Source organism: Cervus canadensis, chromosome 10 (assembly GCF_019320065.1).
Source record: "Cervus canadensis isolate Bull #8, Minnesota chromosome 10, ASM1932006v1, whole genome shotgun sequence".
In the NCBI taxonomy this organism is placed as follows: Eukaryota; Metazoa; Chordata; class Mammalia; order Artiodactyla; family Cervidae; genus Cervus; species Cervus canadensis.
In genome coordinates, this window is record NC_057395.1 from 8897351 (window position 1) to 8917674 (window position 20324).

General features: G+C 39.0%; 2 protein-coding genes, 2 non-coding genes and 2 pseudogenes across 15 annotated transcripts in view; 2 read left to right on the plus strand and 4 right to left on the minus strand.

The window, feature by feature from the left end:
- Positions 1 to 20324, minus strand: part of LOC122447860 (ankyrin repeat domain-containing protein 26-like) — a 578892-nt gene that overhangs the window by 172529 nt on the left and 386039 nt on the right. The window lies entirely within an intron of this gene.
- Positions 1 to 20324, plus strand: part of LOC122447871 — a 318875-nt pseudogene that overhangs the window by 153028 nt on the left and 145523 nt on the right.
- Positions 1 to 20324, plus strand: part of LOC122447862 (ankyrin repeat domain-containing protein 26-like) — a 378001-nt gene that overhangs the window by 73386 nt on the left and 284291 nt on the right. The gene's annotated exons all lie outside the window — the stretch shown is intronic.
- Positions 3525 to 3631, minus strand: LOC122448986. The gene has a single exon (XR_006271807.1). It is a non-coding gene; the product is annotated as a U6 spliceosomal RNA (small nuclear RNA).
- On the minus strand, positions 10359 to 10465 carry LOC122448987. Its single transcript, XR_006271808.1, has one exon. It is a non-coding gene; the product is annotated as a U6 spliceosomal RNA (small nuclear RNA).
- Positions 17206 to 17318, minus strand: LOC122449015 (annotated as a pseudogene).

A 20324-nucleotide genomic window follows, 5' to 3' on the forward strand; every position in this document is an offset into this window, starting at 1 on the left:
CCGACTCTTTGTAACCCCATGGACTGTAGCCCGCCTCGCTCCTCCAGCCATGGGATTTTTCCAGGCAAGAGTACTGGAGTGGATTGCCATTTCCTTCTCCAGGGGATCTTCCCGACCCAGGGATCGAACCTTTCTCTAATACATTGTAGGCAGACGGGAGGGGGGTTCTAGGTGGGCGGCCGGAACCCACAGATGCGGTGTGCACCAACGTCAACAAGTCATGTGGGAAACGAGATCACAGTTACTGGGAACTGTATCGAGACAAAACTGGAGGACCAGGTTCACACAGGAAAAAGCAAGTGTCATCTTCTTCCTTCAAGTGACGGGGATCTACTAAACAAGTAAAGGCATTACATCATCACAAAAATATTTTATTTGGTGCCATGCTTTTATTCAAATGAAAGGGAAAAGACTGCCCTGCACGAGGAAGTAGCAAGTTCAATTCGGTTCAGTCGCTCAGTCATGTCCGACTCTTTGTGACCCCATGGACGGCAGTACGCCAGGCCTCCCTGCTCATTGCCAACTCCCAAAGTTTACTCAGACTAATGTCCATTGAGTCAGTGATGCCATCCGAACATCTCATCCTCTGTCGTCCCCTTCTCCTCCTGCTTTCAATCTTTCCCAGCATCAGGCTCTTTTCTAATGAGTCAGTTCTTTGCATCAGGTGGCCAAAATTTCAGCTTCAGCATCAGTCCTTCCAATGAATATTCAGGACTGATTTCCTTTAGGATGGACTGGTTGGATCTCCTTGCAGTCCAAGGGACTCGCAAGAGTCTTCTCCGACAACACAGTTCAAAAGCGTCAATTCTTTGGCACTCGGCTGTCTTTATAGTCCAACTTTCACATCCATACTTGACTACCGGAAAAATCATAGCTTTGACTCGATGGACTTTTGTTGGCAAAGTAATGTCTCTGCTTTTTAATATGCTGCCTAGATTGGTCATAACTTTTCTTCCAAAGAGCAAGTGTCTTTTAATTCCATGGCTGCAGTCACCATCTGCAGTGATTCTGGAGCCCAAGAAAATACAGTCTGTCATTGTTTCCACTGTTTCCCCATCTATTTCCCATGAAGGGATGGGACCGGATGCCATGATCTTAGTTTTCTGAATGTTGAGTCTTAAGCCAACCTTTTCACTCTCCTCTTTCACTTTCATCAAGAGGCTCTTTAGTTCTTCAATTTCTGCCATAAGCGTGGTGTCATTTGCATATCTGAGGTTATTGATATTTCTCCCAGCAATCTTGATTCCAGCTTGTGCTTCATCCAGCCCAGCGTTTCTCATGATGTACTCTGCACATAAGTGAAATAAGCAGGGTGACAATACATAGCCTTGATGTACTCCTTTCCCTGTTTGGATATTTGGCCTTGGAGTAGAGAATGAAGCAGGGCAAAGGCTAATAGAGTTCTGCCAAGAGATCACACTGGTCATAGCAAACACCCTCTTCCAACAACACAAGAGAAGACTCTACACACGGACATCACCAGATGGTCAATTCCGAAATCAGGTTGACTATATTCTTTGCAGCCAAAGATGGAGAAGTTCTATACAGTCAGCAAAAACAAGACCGGGAGCTGACTGTGGCACAGACCATGAACTCCTTATAGCCAAATTCAGACTTACATTGAAGGAAGTACCAAATATGACAGTATCGTACAGGAGGGCATTAAAGAGAAAAACAAAAACCAAAAACCTATAAGCAAATCTCCAGACTGGACAGTAAGCACACTAGACACTGTGCATCACCCAAAGTGTCCATGAAACTGCAATTAAAAAGCTAATTTGGCTTTAAAAACAGCCAAACGGAAATGGTAACAGTCATTCTAAAACAAACTGCACAGCCAGGAGGAATGAAAAGATTAACAAGTATATTTTAGAAAGATTACTCTGGCAGCAACATAAAAAAGGACATCAGGGTATCCAAACGAGAAAAGAATATTTCAAGATTATAGGTGAGACAGTGAGTTATGGTGATAAGATATGAAAACTGATAAGCAGGCAGAAAATACTGAACTTCCTGAGTGACTGGAGCTGGTAATTTCAAGGAAGTTTGGAGTCCAGGATCTTTCCTACTGTGGCTGAAATTCAGTGATGCTGTCTACTAGGATGGGGAGGACGGATGAAGGGATAGCTTATAAAGAGTCAGGGATGAGGGAAGCGTCAGGGATAATGCCTTCAGTTTGGGGTATAATAAATTATTTTGACGCATGCAAGGGACTCAGAAGAAAGGATTTGGGTACAAACATTTGAATTAGAAAGAGATAAACTTATTCAGGAAAAACATATACTTTAATTATTTGTAAAAGATACTAACTTGGTATAATTAATGCAAACCTAGGCAGAATTCTGAACTTTTGAAAATAAAACAATACCAGGGGAAGAAAACTATGAGATTAAAATGGTCAATTATATATTTCAACATGTTTCAAAGATATAAAAATATACTTTTAAAAATATATGCAAATACTCGTTTCTGTCATATTACCATAATAAGCATTTTTAAGTTTAATGAAAAGGTTTAATTGTAAAACACCCATTCAAGATGCTACAAGAAGACTCTGTTTTAAAATTGATCTTAAAAGACAAGTTTTAATTTGTAGAAGAGAAATGCTTATGTGAGGATGGAATTCTGAGGCATTTTAAAGTACTACTATGACGTAAGAGAGAAACAGAAAACCCTACTTGAAAAGATCTCATTCAAAATTGATGGAGAAATCAAAAGGTTTACAGATGAAACAAAAGTTAAGAGGATTTAACACCACCAAACCAGCCTTACAACAAATACTAAAGGGACTTACAGCCAGTAAACACAAGAGAAAGGAAAGATCTACAAAAACAAACCCGAAACAATTAAGAAAATGTCAACAGGAACATATATATCGATTATTACTTTAAATGTAAATGGATTCAATGCACCAACCAAAAGATACAGAATAACTGAATGAATACAAAAACTAGAGCCATATATATACTGCCCACAAGAGACCCGCTTCAGACCTAGAGACAAATACAGACTGCAAGTAAATGAGTGGAAAAAGATATTCCATTTGAATGGTAACCAAAAGAAAGCCAGTGTGGCAATCCTTATTTCACACAAAACAGACTTTAAAATGAAGAATATCATAAGAGACGAAGAAGGACACTGATAACGATCAAAGGGTCAATCCAAGAAGAAGACATAACAATTGGAAATATTTATGCCCCCAGCATAGAAAAACCACAATACACAAGGCAAGCAGTAACATGCATAAGAGGGGAATTCAAAAGCAACACAGTCATAGTGGGGGACTTTAACACACCACTTACACCAATGGACACATCATCAAGACAGAGAATCAATCAGGAAACACAAAACTTCAATGAAACATTAGACCCAATGGACCTAGTTGATATCTTCAGGACTATCCATCCAAATGCAGAAGAATACACTTTGTTCTCAACTGCACATGGCACACTCTCCAGGACAGACCACATCTTGGGCCACAGACCAAGCCTCAGGCAATTTTATTTATTTATTTTTTTTTCTTTTTTAATATGGAACGCTTCACGAATTTGCGTGTCATCCTTGCGCAGGGGCCATGCTAATCTTCTCTGTATCGTTCCAATTTTAGTATATGTGCTGCCGAAGCGAGCACAGGCAATTTTAAAAAATTGAAAATGTGTATCACGTATCTTCTCTGACCACAACACTATGAGACTAGATATCAACTACAGGGGAAAAATGGCAAAAAACACAAATTCATGGAGATTAAACAATTCATTACTGCATAATGAAAAGGTTATTGAAGAAATAAGCAGGGAAATCAAAAGTTTCCTAGAAACAGATGACAACAAAAACACGACCACCCAAAACCTACGGGATTCAGTAAAAGCACTTCCAAGAGAGAAGTTGATAGCAGCACAACCCTACCTCAAGGACAAGAAAAGCACTGAACAGGCAACACTCTACATTTAAAGCAGCTGGAAAAAGAACCAAACCCCCTAAAGTCAGCAGAAGGAAAGAAATCATACAGATCAGAGCAGAAATAAATGAAAAAGAAAATGAAGGCAACAATAGCAAAGATTAATCAGACTAAATACTGGTTCTTTGAGAAGATAAGCAAAATGGACAAACCACTAGCCAGACTCATCAAGAACAGAAGGGAGAAAAATCAAATTGACAAGACTAGAAATGGAAAAGGAGAGGTTACAACAGACAGCACAGAAATGAAAAGGATCATAAGAGAACGTTATGAGCAACAATACGCTCATGAAAGGGACAACTGAGAGGAAATGGACAGATTCTTAGAAAAGTTCAACCTCCTAAAACTGAATCAGGGAGAAAGAAAAATGACAAACAAGCCAATTACAAACACTGAAATAGAAAGTGTTATCCAAAATCTCCCAAAAACAAAAGCCCAGGGCCAGATGGCTTCACAGGGGAATTTTGTCAAACATTTAGAGAAGAGCTAATGCCTACTTTTCTGAAACTCTTCCAAAAAATTGCAGAGGAAGGAACACTTCCAAACTCATTCTATGAGGCCAGAATCACCTTGATACCAAAACCAGGCAGAGACAACACAAAAAAGAAAATTGCAGGCCAATATCACTGACAAACACAGATGCAAAAATCCTCAACAAAATACTAGCAAACACAATTCAACAACACATTCAATAGCTCATACACCATGATCAATTCGGGTTTATGCCAGGGATGCAAGGATTCTTCAATATGCACAAACCAATTTCAATGTGATGCACCATCTTAACAAACTAAAAAATAAGAACCATGTGATCATCTCAATAGAGGCAGAAAAAGCCTTTGACACAGTTCAGCACCTGTTTATGACAAAAACGCTTCAAAATATGGACACAGGAGGAACCTATGTCAACATAGTAAAGGCCATATAGGATAAACCCACAGAAAACATTATTCTTGATGAGGAAAAATGAAAAGCATTCCCTCTAAGATCAGGAACAAGACAACATTGTCCATTCTCACTACGATTATTCAGCATGGGTTTGGAAGTCCTAGCTATGGCAATCAGAAGAGAAAGAAATAAAAGGAATCCAGATCTGAAAAGAAGCAAAACTCTCACTTTTGCAAATGACATGATACTACACATAGAAAACCCAAAATAAACTATTTTCTAGTAAAAAAAAATATTACTAGAGCTAAACAGTGAATTTAGCAAAGTTGTATGATACAAGGTCAATACACAGAACTCACTTGAATTCCTATACACTAACAATGAAAAATCAGAAAGTGAAATTAAGGAGCCAATCCCATTCGCCACTGCAACGAAAAGAATTAAATATCTAGCAAGAAACCTACCTAAGGAGACAAAAGACCTGTACATGGAAAATTCTAAGACGCGGAGGAAAGAAAAGAAAGACGACATAAACAGGTGGAGAGATATTCCATATTCCTGGGTAGGAAGAATGAATAGTGTGAAAATGACTATACTACCAAATGCAATCTACAGATTCAGTGTGATCACTGTCAAAGTACCAATGGCATTTTTCACAGAACTAGAACAATATATGCAATGGAATATTACTCAGCCATAAAGAGGAACACATCTGAGTCAGCTCTAACAAGGCTGACAGCCTATGCTCTGGAGTGAAGCAAGTCAGAAAGAGAAATATAAATGTCATGTACTATTCGCACACATATGGAATCTACAAAGATTCTGAATCTACAAAGGTACTGATCAATTTATTTGCAGGGCAGCAATGGAGAAACAGACATAGAGAACAGACTTACGGACATGGAGGAGGGGAGGAGGGACAGGGTGAGATGGATGGAAAGAGTAACATGGAAACTTACAATTTCATGTGTAAAATAGAGAGCCAGTGGGAATTTGCTGTATGACCAGGGGAGCTCAGAGAGGGACTCTGAGACAATGTAGAAGGGTGGGATGGGGAGGGAGAGGGGAGGGGGTTTGGGACGGAGGGGACATGGGTGTACCCATGGCTGATTCTTGGTGATGTTTGACAGAAAACAACAAAATTCTGGAAAGTGATTATCCTTCAATTAAAGAATAAACACATTTTCTAAAAACCACATTTGAAAATTTCGTCGTTTTCTTCTTTTTTCCCTGTAAACAGCACACTAACGGCTCGAATTTTCCATCTATGCCTTCTGAGATGGCAGATAAAGATTGAAGGAACAACCTAGATATAAAAAAGTACTAAAGCTATGATTATCCAAGTTGGAGATTTCAAAGTTTTCAAATACATCTATGATTATCAAGCAGGATTCAATATTCACATCAGGAAAGAACAAATGAGCTGAAAAAATCAAGTAACCACAATGACTGAGGTTTAGATATGGAAGAATTCGCATTTTTGTTTAACATGTGTAACATGTTTTTTGCCTGTCAGAATATTCCCATTATAAATCAATGTTCTGTCAAATAACCTTTCTATAAAATACAGTTCTTACCTTCTGCTTGTCCATTTGATGTATTTTTTCCTCTTTGATCTCCAGGTAAATGATCCAGAAACGTCTGTGGAACACTCTCAGAGATACTCTGCTAAAATGAATATTGAGTTCCATGAAGGTTTCCTAATGTCTTCCTAAGAAAACACCCTACTTTTAAAAACTGCCTACATTTAACCCAGTTAAGACAGGTTTTGCCAAGATCTCACAGCTGCCAATTGACAGAACCTGGATGCTGACTTCATACACTGCTGGATCACCAGGCAGTGGCTGTCAGCAATGAAGACATCAAGCCCTTCCTATCTCCTTCCATAGCTGCCACCTTCAAACAGGGCATCGTTACTTTATGTTACCTCAGGTATGGCTGCCATAAAGGTACTCTGCCCTGCTACTTAAGTTTAGTCGCTCAGTCATGTCCGACTCTTTGTAACCCCATGGACTGTAGCCCGCCTCGCTCCTCCAGCCATGGGATTTTTCCAGGCAAGAGTACTGGAGTGGATTGCCATTTCCTTCTCCAGGGGATCTTCCCGACCCAGGGATCGAACCTTTCTCTAATACATTGTAGGCAGACGGGAGGGGGGTTCTAGGTGGGCGGCCGGAACCCACAGATGCGGTGTGCACCAACGTCAACAAGTCATGTGGGAAACGAGATCACAGTTACTGGGAACTGTATCGAGACAAAACTGGAGGACCAGGTTCACACAGGAAAAAGCAAGTGTCATCTTCTTCCTTCAAGTGACGGGGATCTACTAAACAAGTAAAGGCATTACATCATCACAAAAATATTTTATTTGGTGCCATGCTTTTATTCAAATGAAAGGGAAAAGACTGCCCTGCACGAGGAAGTAGCAAGTTCAATTCGGTTCAGTCGCTCAGTCATGTCCGACTCTTTGTGACCCCATGGACGGCAGTACGCCAGGCCTCCCTGCTCATTGCCAACTCCCAAAGTTTACTCAGACTAATGTCCATTGAGTCAGTGATGCCATCCGAACATCTCATCCTCTGTCGTCCCCTTCTCCTCCTGCTTTCAATCTTCCCCAGCATCAGGCTCTTTTCTAATGAGTCAGTTCTTTGCATCAGGTGGCCAAAATTTCAGCTTCAGCATCAGTCCTTCCAATGAATATTCAGGACTGATTTCCTTTAGGATGGACTGGTTGGATCTCCTTGCAGTCCAAGGGACTCGCAAGAGTCTTCTCCGACAACACAGTTCAAAAGCGTCAATTCTTTGGCACTCGGCTGTCTTTATAGTCCAACTTTCACATCCATACTTGACTACCGGAAAAATCATAGCTTTGACTCGATGGACTTTTGTTGGCAAAGTAATGTCTCTGCTTTTTAATATGCTGCCTAGATTGGTCATAACTTTTCTTCCAAAGAGCAAGTGTCTTTTAATTCCATGGCTGCAGTCACCATCTGCAGTGATTCTGGAGCCCAAGAAAATACAGTCTGTCATTGTTTCCACTGTTTCCCCATCTATTTCCCATGAAGGGATGGGACCGGATGCCATGATCTTAGTTTTCTGAATGTTGAGTCTTAAGCCAACCTTTTCACTCTCCTCTTTCACTTTCATCAAGAGGCTCTTTAGTTCTTCAATTTCTGCCATAAGCGTGGTGTCATTTGCATATCTGAGGTTATTGATATTTCTCCCAGCAATCTTGATTCCAGCTTGTGCTTCATCCAGCCCAGCGTTTCTCATGATGTACTCTGCACATAAGTGAAATAAGCAGGGTGACAATACATAGCCTTGATGTACTCCTTTCCCTGTTTGGATATTTGGCCTTGGAGTAGAGAATGAAGCAGGGCAAAGGCTAATAGAGTTCTGCCAAGAGATCACACTGGTCATAGCAAACACCCTCTTCCAACAACACAAGAGAAGACTCCACACGGACATCACCAGATGGTCAATTCCGAAATCAGGTTGACTATATTCTTTGCAGCCAAAGATGGAGAAGTTCTATACAGTCAGCAAAAACAAGACCGGGAGCTGACTGTGGCACAGACCATGAACTCCTTATAGCCAAATTCAGACTTACATTGAAGGAAGTACCAAATATGACAGTATTGTACAGGAGGGCATTAAAGAGAAAAACAAAAACCAAAAACCTATAAGCAAATCTCCAGACTGGACAGTAAGCACACTAGACACTGTGCATCACCCAAAGTGTCCATGAAACTGCAATTAAAAAGCTAATTTGGCTTTAAAAACAGCCAAACGGAAATGGTAACAGTCATTCTAAAACAAACTGCACAGCCAGGAGGAATGAAAAGATTAACAAGTATATTTTAGAAAGATTACTCTGGCAGCAACATAAAAAAGGACATCAGGGTATCCAAATGAGAAAAGAATATTTCAAGATTATAGGTGAGACAGTGAGTTATGGTGATAAGATATGAAAACTGATAAGCAGGCAGAAAATACTGAACTTCCTGAGTGACTGGAGCTGGTAATTTCAAGGAAGTTTGGAGTCCAGGATCTTTCCTACTGTGGCTGAAATTCAGTGATGCTGTCTACTAGGATGGGGAGGACGGATGAAGGGATAGCTTATAAAGAGTCAGGGATGAGGGAAGCGTCAGGGATAATGCCTTCAGTTTGGGGTATAATAAATTATTTTGACGCATGCAAGGGACTCAGAAGAAAGGATTTGGGTACAAACATTTGAATTAGAAAGAGATAAACTTATTCAGGAAAAACATATACTTTAATTATTTGTAAAAGATACTAACTTGGTATAATTAATGCAAACCTAGGCAGAATTCTGAACTTTTGAAAATAAAACAATACCAGGGGAAGAAAACTATGAGATTAAAATGGTCAATTATATATTTCAACATGTTTGAAAGATATAAAAATATACTTTTAAAAATATATGCAAATACTCGTTTCTGTCATATTACCATAATAAGCATTTTTAAGTTTAATGAAAAGGTTTAATTGTAAAACACCCATTCAAGATGCTACAAGAAGACTCTGTTTTAAAATTGATCTTAAAAGACAAGTTTTAATTTGTAGAAGAGAAATGCTTATGTGAGGATGGAATTCTGAGGCATTTTAAAGTACTACTATGACGTAAGAGAGAAACAGAAAACCCTACTTGAAAAGATCTCATTCAAAATTGATGGAGAAATCAAAAGGTTTACAGATGAAACAAAAGTTAAGAGGATTTAACACCACCAAACCAGCCTTACAACAAATACTAAAGGGACTTACAGCCAGTAAACACAAGAGAAAGGAAAGATCTACAAAAACAAACCCGAAACAATTAAGAAAATGTCAACAGGAACATATATATCGATTATTACTTTAAATGTAAATGGATTCAATGCACCAACCAAAAGATACAGAATAACTGAATGAATACAAAAACAAGAGCCATATATATACTGCCCACAAGAGACCCGCTTCAGACCTAGAGACAAATACAGACTGCAAGTAAATGAGTGGAAAAAGATATTCCATTTGAATGGTAACCAAAAGAAAGCCAGTGTGGCAATCCTTATTTCACACAAAACAGACTTTAAAATGAAGAATATCATAAGAGACGAAGAAGGACACTGATAACGATCAAAGGGTCAATCCAAGAAGAAGACATAACAATTGGAAATATTTATGCCCCCAGCATAGAAAAACCACAATACACAAGGCAAGCAGTAACATGCATAAGAGGGGAATTCAAAAGCAACACAGTCATAGTGGGGGACTTTAACACACCACTTACACCAATGGACACATCATCAAGACAGAGAATCAATCAGGAAACACAAAACTTCAATGAAACATTAGACCCAATGGACCTAGTTGATATCTTCAGGACTATCCATCCAAATGCAGAAGAATACACTTTGTTCTCAACTGCACATGGCACACTCTCCAGGATAGACCACATCTTGGGCCACAGACCAAGCCTCAGGCAATTTTATTTATTTATTTTTTTTTCTTTTTTAATATGGAACGCTTCACGAATTTGCGTGTCATCCTTGCGCAGGGGCCATGCTAATCTTCTCTGTATCGTTCCAATTTTAGTATATGTGCTGCCGAAGCGAGCACAGGCAATTTTAAAAAATTGAAAATGTGTATCACGTATCTTCTCTGACCACAACACTATGAGACTAGATATCAACTACAGGGGAAAAATGGCAAAAAACACAAATTCATGGAGATTAAACAATTCATTACTGCATAATGAAAAGGTTATTGAAGAAATAAGCAGGGAAATCAAAAGTTTCCTAGAAACAGATGACAACAAAAACACGACCACCCAAAACCTACGGGATTCAGTAAAAGCACTTCCAAGAGAGAAGTTGATAGCAGCACAACCCTACCTCAAGGACAAGAAAAGCACTGAACAGGCAACACTCTACATTTAAAGCAGCTGGAAAAAGAACCAAACCCCCTAAAGTCAGCAGAAGGAAAGAAATCATACAGATCAGAGCAGAAATAAATGAAAAAGAAAATGAAGGCAACAATAGCAAAGATTAATCAGACTAAATACTGGTTCTTTGAGAAGATAAGCAAAATGGACAAACCACTAGCCAGACTCATCAAGAACAGAAGGGAGAAAAATCAAATTGACAAGACTAGAAATGGAAAAGGAGAGGTTACAACAGACAGCACAGAAATGAAAAGGATCATAAGAGAACGTTATGAGCAACAATACGCTCATGAAAGGGACAACTGAGAGGAAATGGACAGATTCTTAGAAAAGTTCAACCTCCTAAAACTGAATCAGGGAGAAAGAAAAATGACAAACAAGCCAATTACAAACACTGAAATAGAAAGTGTTATCCAAAATCTCCCAAAAACAAAAGCCCAGGGCCAGATGGCTTCACAGGGGAATTTTGTCAAACATTTAGAGAAGAGCTAATGCCTACTTTTCTGAAACTCTTCCAAAAAATTGCAGAGGAAGGAACACTTCCAAACTCATTCTATGAGGCCAGAATCACCTTGATACCAAAACCAGGCAGAGACAACACAAAAAAGAAAATTACAGGCCAATATCACTGACAAACACAGATGCAAAAATCCTCAACAAAATACTAGCAAACACAATTCAACAACACATTCAATAGCTCATACACCATGATCAATTCGGGTTTATGCCAGGGATGCAAGGATTCTTCAATATGCACAAACCAATTTCAATGTGATGCACCATCTTAACAAACTAAAAAATAAGAACCATGTGATCATCTCAATAGAGGCAGAAAAAGCCTTTGACACAGTTCAGCACCTGTTTATGACAAAAACGCTTCAAAATATGGACACAGGAGGAACCTATGTCAACATAGTAAAGGCCATATAGGATAAACCCACAGAAAACATTATTCTTGATGAGGAAAAATGAAAAGCATTCCCTCTAAGATCAGGAACAAGACAACATTGTCCATTCTCACTACGATTATTCAGCATGGGTTTGGAAGTCCTAGCTATGGCAATCAGAAGAGAAAGAAATAAAAGGAATCCAGATCTGAAAAGAAGCAAAACTCTCACTTTTGCAAATGACATGATACTACACATAGAAAACCCAAAATAAACTATTTTCTAGTAAAAAAAAAATATTACTAGAGCTAAACAGTGAATTTAGCAAAGTTGTATGATACAAGGTCAATACACAGAACTCACTTGAATTCCTATACACTAACAATGAAAAATCAGAAAGTGAAATTAAGGAGCCAATCCCATTCGCCACTGCAACGAAAAGAATTAAATATCTAGCAAGAAACCTACCTAAGGAGACAAAAGACCTGTACATGGAAAATTCTAAGACGCGGAGGAAAGAAAAGAAAGACGACATAAACAGGTGGAGAGATATTCCATATTCCTGGGTAGGAAGAATGAATAGTGTGAAAATGACTATACTACCAAATGCAATCTACAGATTCAGTGTGATCACTGTCAAAGTACCAATGGCATTTTTCACAGAACTAGAACAATATATGCAATGGAATATTACTCAGCCATAAAGAGGAACACATCTGAGTCAGCTCTAACAAGGCTGACAGCCTATGCTCTGGAGTGAAGCAAGTCAGAAAGAGAAATATAAATGTCATGTACTATTCGCACACATATGGAATCTACAAAGATTCTGAATCTACAAAGGTACTGATCAATTTATTTGCAGGGCAGCAATGGAGAAACAGACATAGAGAACAGACTTACGGACATGGAGGAGGGGAGGAGGGACAGGGTGAGATGGATGGAAAGAGTAACATGGAAACTTACAATTTCATGTGTAAAATAGAGAGCCAGTGGGAATTTGCTGTATGACCAGGGGAGCTCAGAGAGGGACTCTGAGACAATGTAGAAGGGTGGGATGGGGAGGGAGAGGGGAGGGGGTTTGGGACGGAGGGGACATGGGTGTACCCATGGCTGATTCTTGGTGATGTTTGACAGAAAACAACAAAATTCTGGAAAGTGATTATCCTTCAATTAAAGAATAAACACATTTTCTAAAAACCACATTTGAAAATTTCGTCGTTTTCTTCTTTTTTCCCTGTAAACAGCACACTAACGGCTCGAATTTTCCATCTATGCCTTCTGAGATGGCAGATAAAGATTGAAGGAACAACCTAGATATAAAAAAGTACTAAAGCTATGATTATCCAAGTTGGAGATTTCAAAGTTTTCAAATACATCTATGATTATCAAGCAGGATTCAATATTCACATCAGGAAAGAACAAATGAGCTGAAAAAATCAAGTAACCACAATGACTGAGGTTTAGATATGGAAGAATTCGCATTTTTGTTTAACATGTGTAACATGTTTTTTGCCTGTCAGAATATTCCCATTATAAATCAATGTTCTGTCAAATAACCTTTCTATAAAATACAGTTCTTACCTTCTGCTTGTCCATTTGATGTATTTTTTCCTCTTTGATCTCCAGGTAAATGATCCAGAAACGTCTGTGGAAGACTCTCAGAGATACTCTGCTAAAATGAATATTGAGTTCCATGAAGGTTTCCTAATGTCTTCCTAAGAAAACACCCTACTTTTAAAAACTGCCTACATTTAACCCAGTTAAGACAGGTTTTGCCAAGATCTCACAGCTGCCAATTGACAGAACCTGGATGCTGACTTCATACACTGCTGGATCACCAGGCAGTGGCTGTCAGCAATGAAGACATCAAGCCCTTCCTATCTCCTTCCATAGCTGCCACCTTCAAACAGGGCATCGTTACTTTATGTTACCTCAGGTATGGCTGCCATAACGGTACTCTGCCCTGCTACTTAAGTTTAGTCGCTCAGTCATGTCCGACTCTTTGTAACCCCATGGACTGTAGCCCGCCTCGCTCCTCCAGCCATGGGATTTTTCCAGGCAAGAGTACTGGAGTGGATTGCCATTTCCTTCTCCAGGGGATCTTCCCGACCCAGGGATTGAACCTTTCTCTAATACATTGTAGGCAGACGGGAGGGGGGTTCTAGGTGGGCGGCCGGAACCCACAGATGCGGTGTGCACCAACGTCAACAAGTCATGTGGGAAACGAGATCACAGTTACTGGGAACTGTATCGAGACAAAACTGGAGGACCAGGTTCACACAGGAAAAAGCAAGTGTCATCTTCTTCCTTCAAGTGACGGGGATCTACTAAACAAGTAAAGGCATTACATCATCACAAAAATATTTTATTTGGTGCCATGCTTTTATTCAAATGAAAGGGAAAAGACTGCCCTGCACGAGGAAGTAGCAAGTTCAATTCGGTTCAGTCGCTCAGTCATGTCCGACTCTTTGTGACCCCATGGACGGCAGTACGCCAGGCCTCCCTGCTCATTGCCAACTCCCAAAGTTTACTCAGACTAATGTCCATTGAGTCAGTGATGCCATCCGAACATCTCATCCTCTGTCGTCCCCTTCTCCTCCTGCTTTCAATCTTTCCCAGCATCAGGCTCTTTTCTAATGAGTCAGTTCTTTGCATCAGGTGGCCAAAATTTCAGCTTCAGCATCAGTCCTTCCAATGAATATTCAGGACTGATTTCCTTTAGGATGGACTGGTTGGATCTCCTTGCAGTCCAAGGGACTCGCAAGAGTCTTCTCCGACAACACAGTTCAAAAGCGTCAATTCTTTGGCACTCGGCTGTCTTTATAGTCCAACTTTCACATCCATACTTGACTACCGGAAAAATCATAGCTTTGACTCGATGGACTTTTGTTGGCAAAGTAATGTCTCTGCTTTTTAATATGCTGCCTAGATTGGTCATAACTTTTCTTCCAAAGAGCAAGTGTCTTTTAATTCCATGGCTGCAGTCACCATCTGCAGTGATTCTGGAGCCCAAGAAAATACAGTCTGTCATTGTTTCCACTGTTTCCCCATCTATTTCCCATGAAGGGATGGGACCGGATGCCATGATCTTAGTTTTCTGAATGTTGAGTCTTAAGCCAACCTTTTCACTCTCCTCTTTCACTTTCATCAAGAGGCTCTTTAGTTCTTCAATTTCTGCCATAAGCGTGGTGTCATTTGCATATCTGAGGTTATTGATATTTCTCCCAGCAATCTTGATTCCAGCTTGTGCTTCATCCAGCCCAGCGTTTCTCATGATGTACTCTGCACATAAGTGAAATAAGCAGGGTGACAATACATAGCCTTGATGTACTCCTTTCCCTGTTTGGATATTTGGCCTTGGAGTAGAGAATGAAGCAGGGCAAAGGCTAATAGAGTTCTGCCAAGAGATCACACTGGTCATAGCAAACACCCTCTTCCAACAACACAAGAGAAGACTCTACACACGGACATCACCAGATGGTCAATTCCGAAATCAGGTTGACTATATTCTTTGCAGCCAAAGATGGAGAAGTTCTATACAGTCAGCAAAAACAAGACCGGGAGCTGACTGTGGCACAGACCATGAACTCCTTATAGCCAAATTCAGACTTACATTGAAGGAAGTACCAAATATGACAGTATCGTACAGGAGGGCATTAAAGAGAAAAACAAAAACCAAAAACCTATAAGCAAATCTCCAGACTGGACAGTAAGCACACTAGACACTGTGCATCACCCAAAGTGTCCATGAAACTGCAATTAAAAAGCTAATTTGGCTTTAAAAACAGCCAAACGGAAATGGTAACAGTCATTCTAAAACAAACTGCACAGCCAGGAGGAATGAAAAGATTAACAAGTATATTTTAGAAAGATTACTCTGGCAGCAACATAAAAAAGGACATCAGGGTATCCAAACGAGAAAAGAATATTTCAAGATTATGGGTGAGACAGTGAGTTATGGTGATAAGATATGAAAACTGATAAGCAGGCAGAAAATACTGAACTTCCTGAGTGACTGGAGCTGGTAATTTCAAGGAAGTTTGGAGTCCAGGATCTTTCCTACTGTGGCTGAAATTCAGTGATGCTGTCTACTAGGATGGGGAGGACGGATGAAGGGATAGCTTATAAAGAGTCAGGGATGAGGGAAGCGTCAGGGATAATGCCTTCAGTTTGGGGTATAATAAATTATTTTGACGCATGCAAGGGACTCAGAAGAAAGGATTTGGGTACAAACATTTGAATTAGAAAGAGATAAACTTATTCAGGAAAAACATATACTTTAATTATTTGTAAAAGATACTAACTTGGTATAATTAATGCAAACCTAGGCAGAATTCTGAACTTTTGAAAATAAAACAATACCAGGGGAAGAAAACTATGAGATTAAAATGGTCAATTATATATTTCAACATGTTTGAAAGATATAAAAATATACTTTTAAAAATATATGCAAATACTCGTTTCTGTCATATTACCATAATAAGCATTTTTAAGTTTAATGAAAAGGTTTAATTGTAAAACACCCATTCAAGATGCTACAAGAAGACTCTGTTTTAAAATTGATCTTAAAAGACAAGTTTTAATTTGTAGAAGAGAAATGCTTATGTGAGGATGGAATTCTGAGGCATTTTAAAGTACTACTATGACGTAAGAGAGAAACAGAAAACCCTACTTGAAAAGATCTCATTCAAAATTGATGGAGAAATCAAAAGGTTTACAGATGAAACAAAAGTTAAGAGGATTTAACACCACCAAACCAGCCTTACAACAAATACTAAAGGGACTTACAGCCAGTAAACACAAGAGAAAGGAAAGATCTACAAAAACAAACCCGAAACAATTAAGAAAATGTCAACAGGAACATATATATCGATTATTACTTTAAATGTAAATGGATTCAATGCACCAACCAAAAGATACAGAATAACTGAATGAATACAAAAACTAGAGCCATATATATACTGCCCACAAGAGACCCGCTTCAGACCTAGAGACAAATACAGACTGCAAGTAAATGAGTGGAAAAAGATATTCCATTTGAATGGTAACCAAAAGAAAGCCAGTGTGGCAATCCTATTTCACACAAAAAAGACTTTAAATGAAGAATATCATAAAGAGACGAAGAAGGGACACTGATAACGATCAAAGGGTCAATCCAAGAAGAAAGACATAACAAATTGGAAATATTTTATGCCCCAGCATAGAAAAACCAACAATACCACAGCAAGCGTAACATGCATAGAGGGGAATTTCAAAAAGCAACACAGTCATAGTTGGGGGACTTTAACACACCACTTACACCAATGACACTATCATTCCAAGACAGGAGAAATCAATCAGGAAACACAAAAACTTCAATGAAACATTAGGACCCAATGGGACCTAGTTGATATCTTCAGGACTATCCATCAAATGCAGAAGATAACACTTGTTCTCAACTGCACATGGCACCACTCTCCAGACGACCACATCTTGGTTGCCACAACCAAGCCTCACGGCAATAATTTATTTATTTTTTTTTTCTTTTTTTTAATATGGAACGCTTCACGAATTTTGCGTTGTCATCCTTGCGCAGGGGCCATGCTTTAAATCTTCTCTGTATGTTATCCAATTTTAGTATATGTGCTGCCGAAGCGAGCACAGCAATTTTAAAAAATTAAAATTGTTCACGTATCTTCTCTGACCACAACACTATGAGACAGATACAACTACGGGGAAAAATGGCCAAAAACACAAATTCATGGAGATTAAAACAATTTCATTACTGGCATAATGAAAAGGTTAATTGAAGAAAAAGCAGGGGAAATCAAAGTTTCCTAGAAACAGATGGACAAACAAAAACACGACCACCCAAAACCTACGGGATTCAGTAAAAGCACTTCCAAGAGAGAAGTTGATAGCAGCACAATCCTACCTCAAGGACAAGAAAAGCACTGAACAGGCAACACTCTACATTTAAAGCAGCTGGAAAAAGAACCAAACCCCCTAAAGTCAGCAGAAGGAAAGAAATCATACAGATCAGAGCAGAAATAAATGAAAAAGAAAATGAAGGCAACAATAGCAAAGATTAATCAGACTAAATACTGGTTCTTTGAGAAGATAAGCAAAATGGACAAACCACTAGCCAGACTCATCAAGAACAGAAGGGAGAAAAATCAAATTGACAAGACTAGAAATGGAAAAGGAGAGGCTACAACAGACAGCACAGAAATGAAAAGGATCATAAGAGAACGTTATGAGCAACAATACGCTCATGAAAGGGACAACTGAGAGGAAATGGACAGATTCTTAGAAAAGTTCAAACTCCTAAAACTGAATCAGGGAGAAAGAAAAATGACAAACAAGCCAATTACAAACACTGAAATAGAAAGTGTTATCCAGAATCTCCCAAAAACAAAAGCCCAGGGCCAGATGGCTTCACAGGGGAATTTTGTCAAACATTTAGAGAAGAGCTAATGCCTACTTTTCTGAAAACTCTTCCAAACAATTGCAGAGGAAGGAACACTTCCCAAACTCATCTATTGAGGCCAGAATCACTTGATACCAAAACCAGGCAGAGACAACACCAAAAAAAGAAAATTACAGTGCCATATCACTGGGACAAACAAGATGCAAAAATCCTTCAACCAAAATACTAGCTAAACACAATTCACAACACATTCAATAGCTCATTACACCATAATCAATTCGGGTTTATGCCAGGGATGCAAGGATTCTTCAATATGCACAAACCAATTTCAATGTGATGCCACCATCTTAACAAACTTAAAAAATAAGACACAGAACCTGTGATTTCATCTCAAAGAGGCAGAAGAAAGCCTTTGGACACAGTTCCAGCACCTGTTTATGACAAAAAAACCTTCAAAAATTGGACACAGGAGTAACCTATGTCAACATAGTAAAGGGCCATATAGGATTAAACCCACAGGGAAAACATATTTCTTTGATGATTGGGAAAAATTGAAAAAGCATTCCCTCTAAGATCAGGAACAAGACAACCATTGTCCATTCTCACTAACGATTATTCAGGCATGGCTGTTTGGAAGTCCTAGCTATGCAATCAGAAGAGAAGAAATAAAAGGAATCCAGATTCTTGAAAAGAAGCAAAACTCCACTTTGCAAATGACAAACTACACATAGAAAACCCAAAATAAACTATTTTCTAGTAAAAAAAAAATATTACTAGAGCTAAACAGTGAATTTAGCAAAGTTGTATGATACAAGGTCAATACACAGAACTCACTTGAATTCCTATACACTAACAATGAAAAATCAGAAAGTGAAATTAAGGAGCCAATCCCATTCGCCACTGCAACGAAAAGAATTAAATATCTAGCAAGAAACCTACCTAAGGAGACAAAAGACCTGTACATGGAAAATTCTAAGACGCGGAGGAAAGAAAAGAAAGACGACATAAACAGGTGGAGAGATATTCCATATTCCTGGGTAGGAAGAATGAATAGTGTGAAAATGACTATACTACCAAATGCAATCTACAGATTCAGTGTGATCACTGTCAAAGTACCAATGGCATTTTTCACAGAACTAGAACAATATATGCAATGGAATATTACTCAGCCATAAAGAGGAACACATCTGAGTCAGCTCTAACAAGGCTGACAGCCTATGCTCTGGAGTGAAGCAAGTCAGAAAGAGAAATATGAATGTCATGTACTATTCGCACACATATGGAATCTACAAAGATTCTGAATCTACAAAGGTACTGATCAATTTATTTGCAGGGCAGCAATGGAGAAACAGACATAGAGAACAGACTTACGGACATGGAGGAGGGGAGGAGGGACAGGGTGAGATGGATGGAAAGAGTAACATGGAAACTTACAATTTCATGTGTAAAATAGAGAGCCAGTGGGAATTTGCTGTATGACCAGGGGAGCTCAGAGAGGGACTCTGAGACAATGTAGAAGGGTGGGATGGGGAGGGAGAGGGGAGGGGGGTTGGGACGGAGGGGACATGGGTGTACCCATGGCTGATTCTTGGTGATGTTTGACAGAAAACAACAAAATTCTGGAAAGTGATTATCCTTCAATTAAAGAATAAATACATTTTCTAAAAACCACATTTGAAAATTTCGTCGTTTTCTTCTTTTTTCCCTGTAAACAGCACACTAACGGCTCGAATTTTCCATCTATGCCTTCTGAGATGGCAGATAAAGATTGAAGGAACAACCTAGATATAAAAAAGTACTAAAGCTATGATTATCCAAGTTGGAGATTTCAAAGTTTTCAAATACATCTATGATTATCAAGCAGGATTCAATATTCACATCAGGAAAGAACAAATGAGCTGAAAAAATCAAGTAACCACAATGACTGAGGTTTAGATATGGAAGAATTCGCATTTTTGTTTAACATGTGTAACATGTTTTTTGCCTGTCAGAATATTCCCATTATAAATCAATGTTCTGTCAAATAACCTTTCTATAAAATACAGTTCTTACCTTCTGCTTGTCCATTTGATGTATTTTTTCCTCTTTGATCTCCAGGTAAATGATCCAGAAACGTCTGTGGAAGACTCTCAGAGATACTCTGCTAAAATGAATATTGAGTTCCATGAAGGTTTCCTAATGTCTTCCTAAGAAAACACCCTACTTTTAAAAACTGCCTACATTTAACCCAGTTAAGAC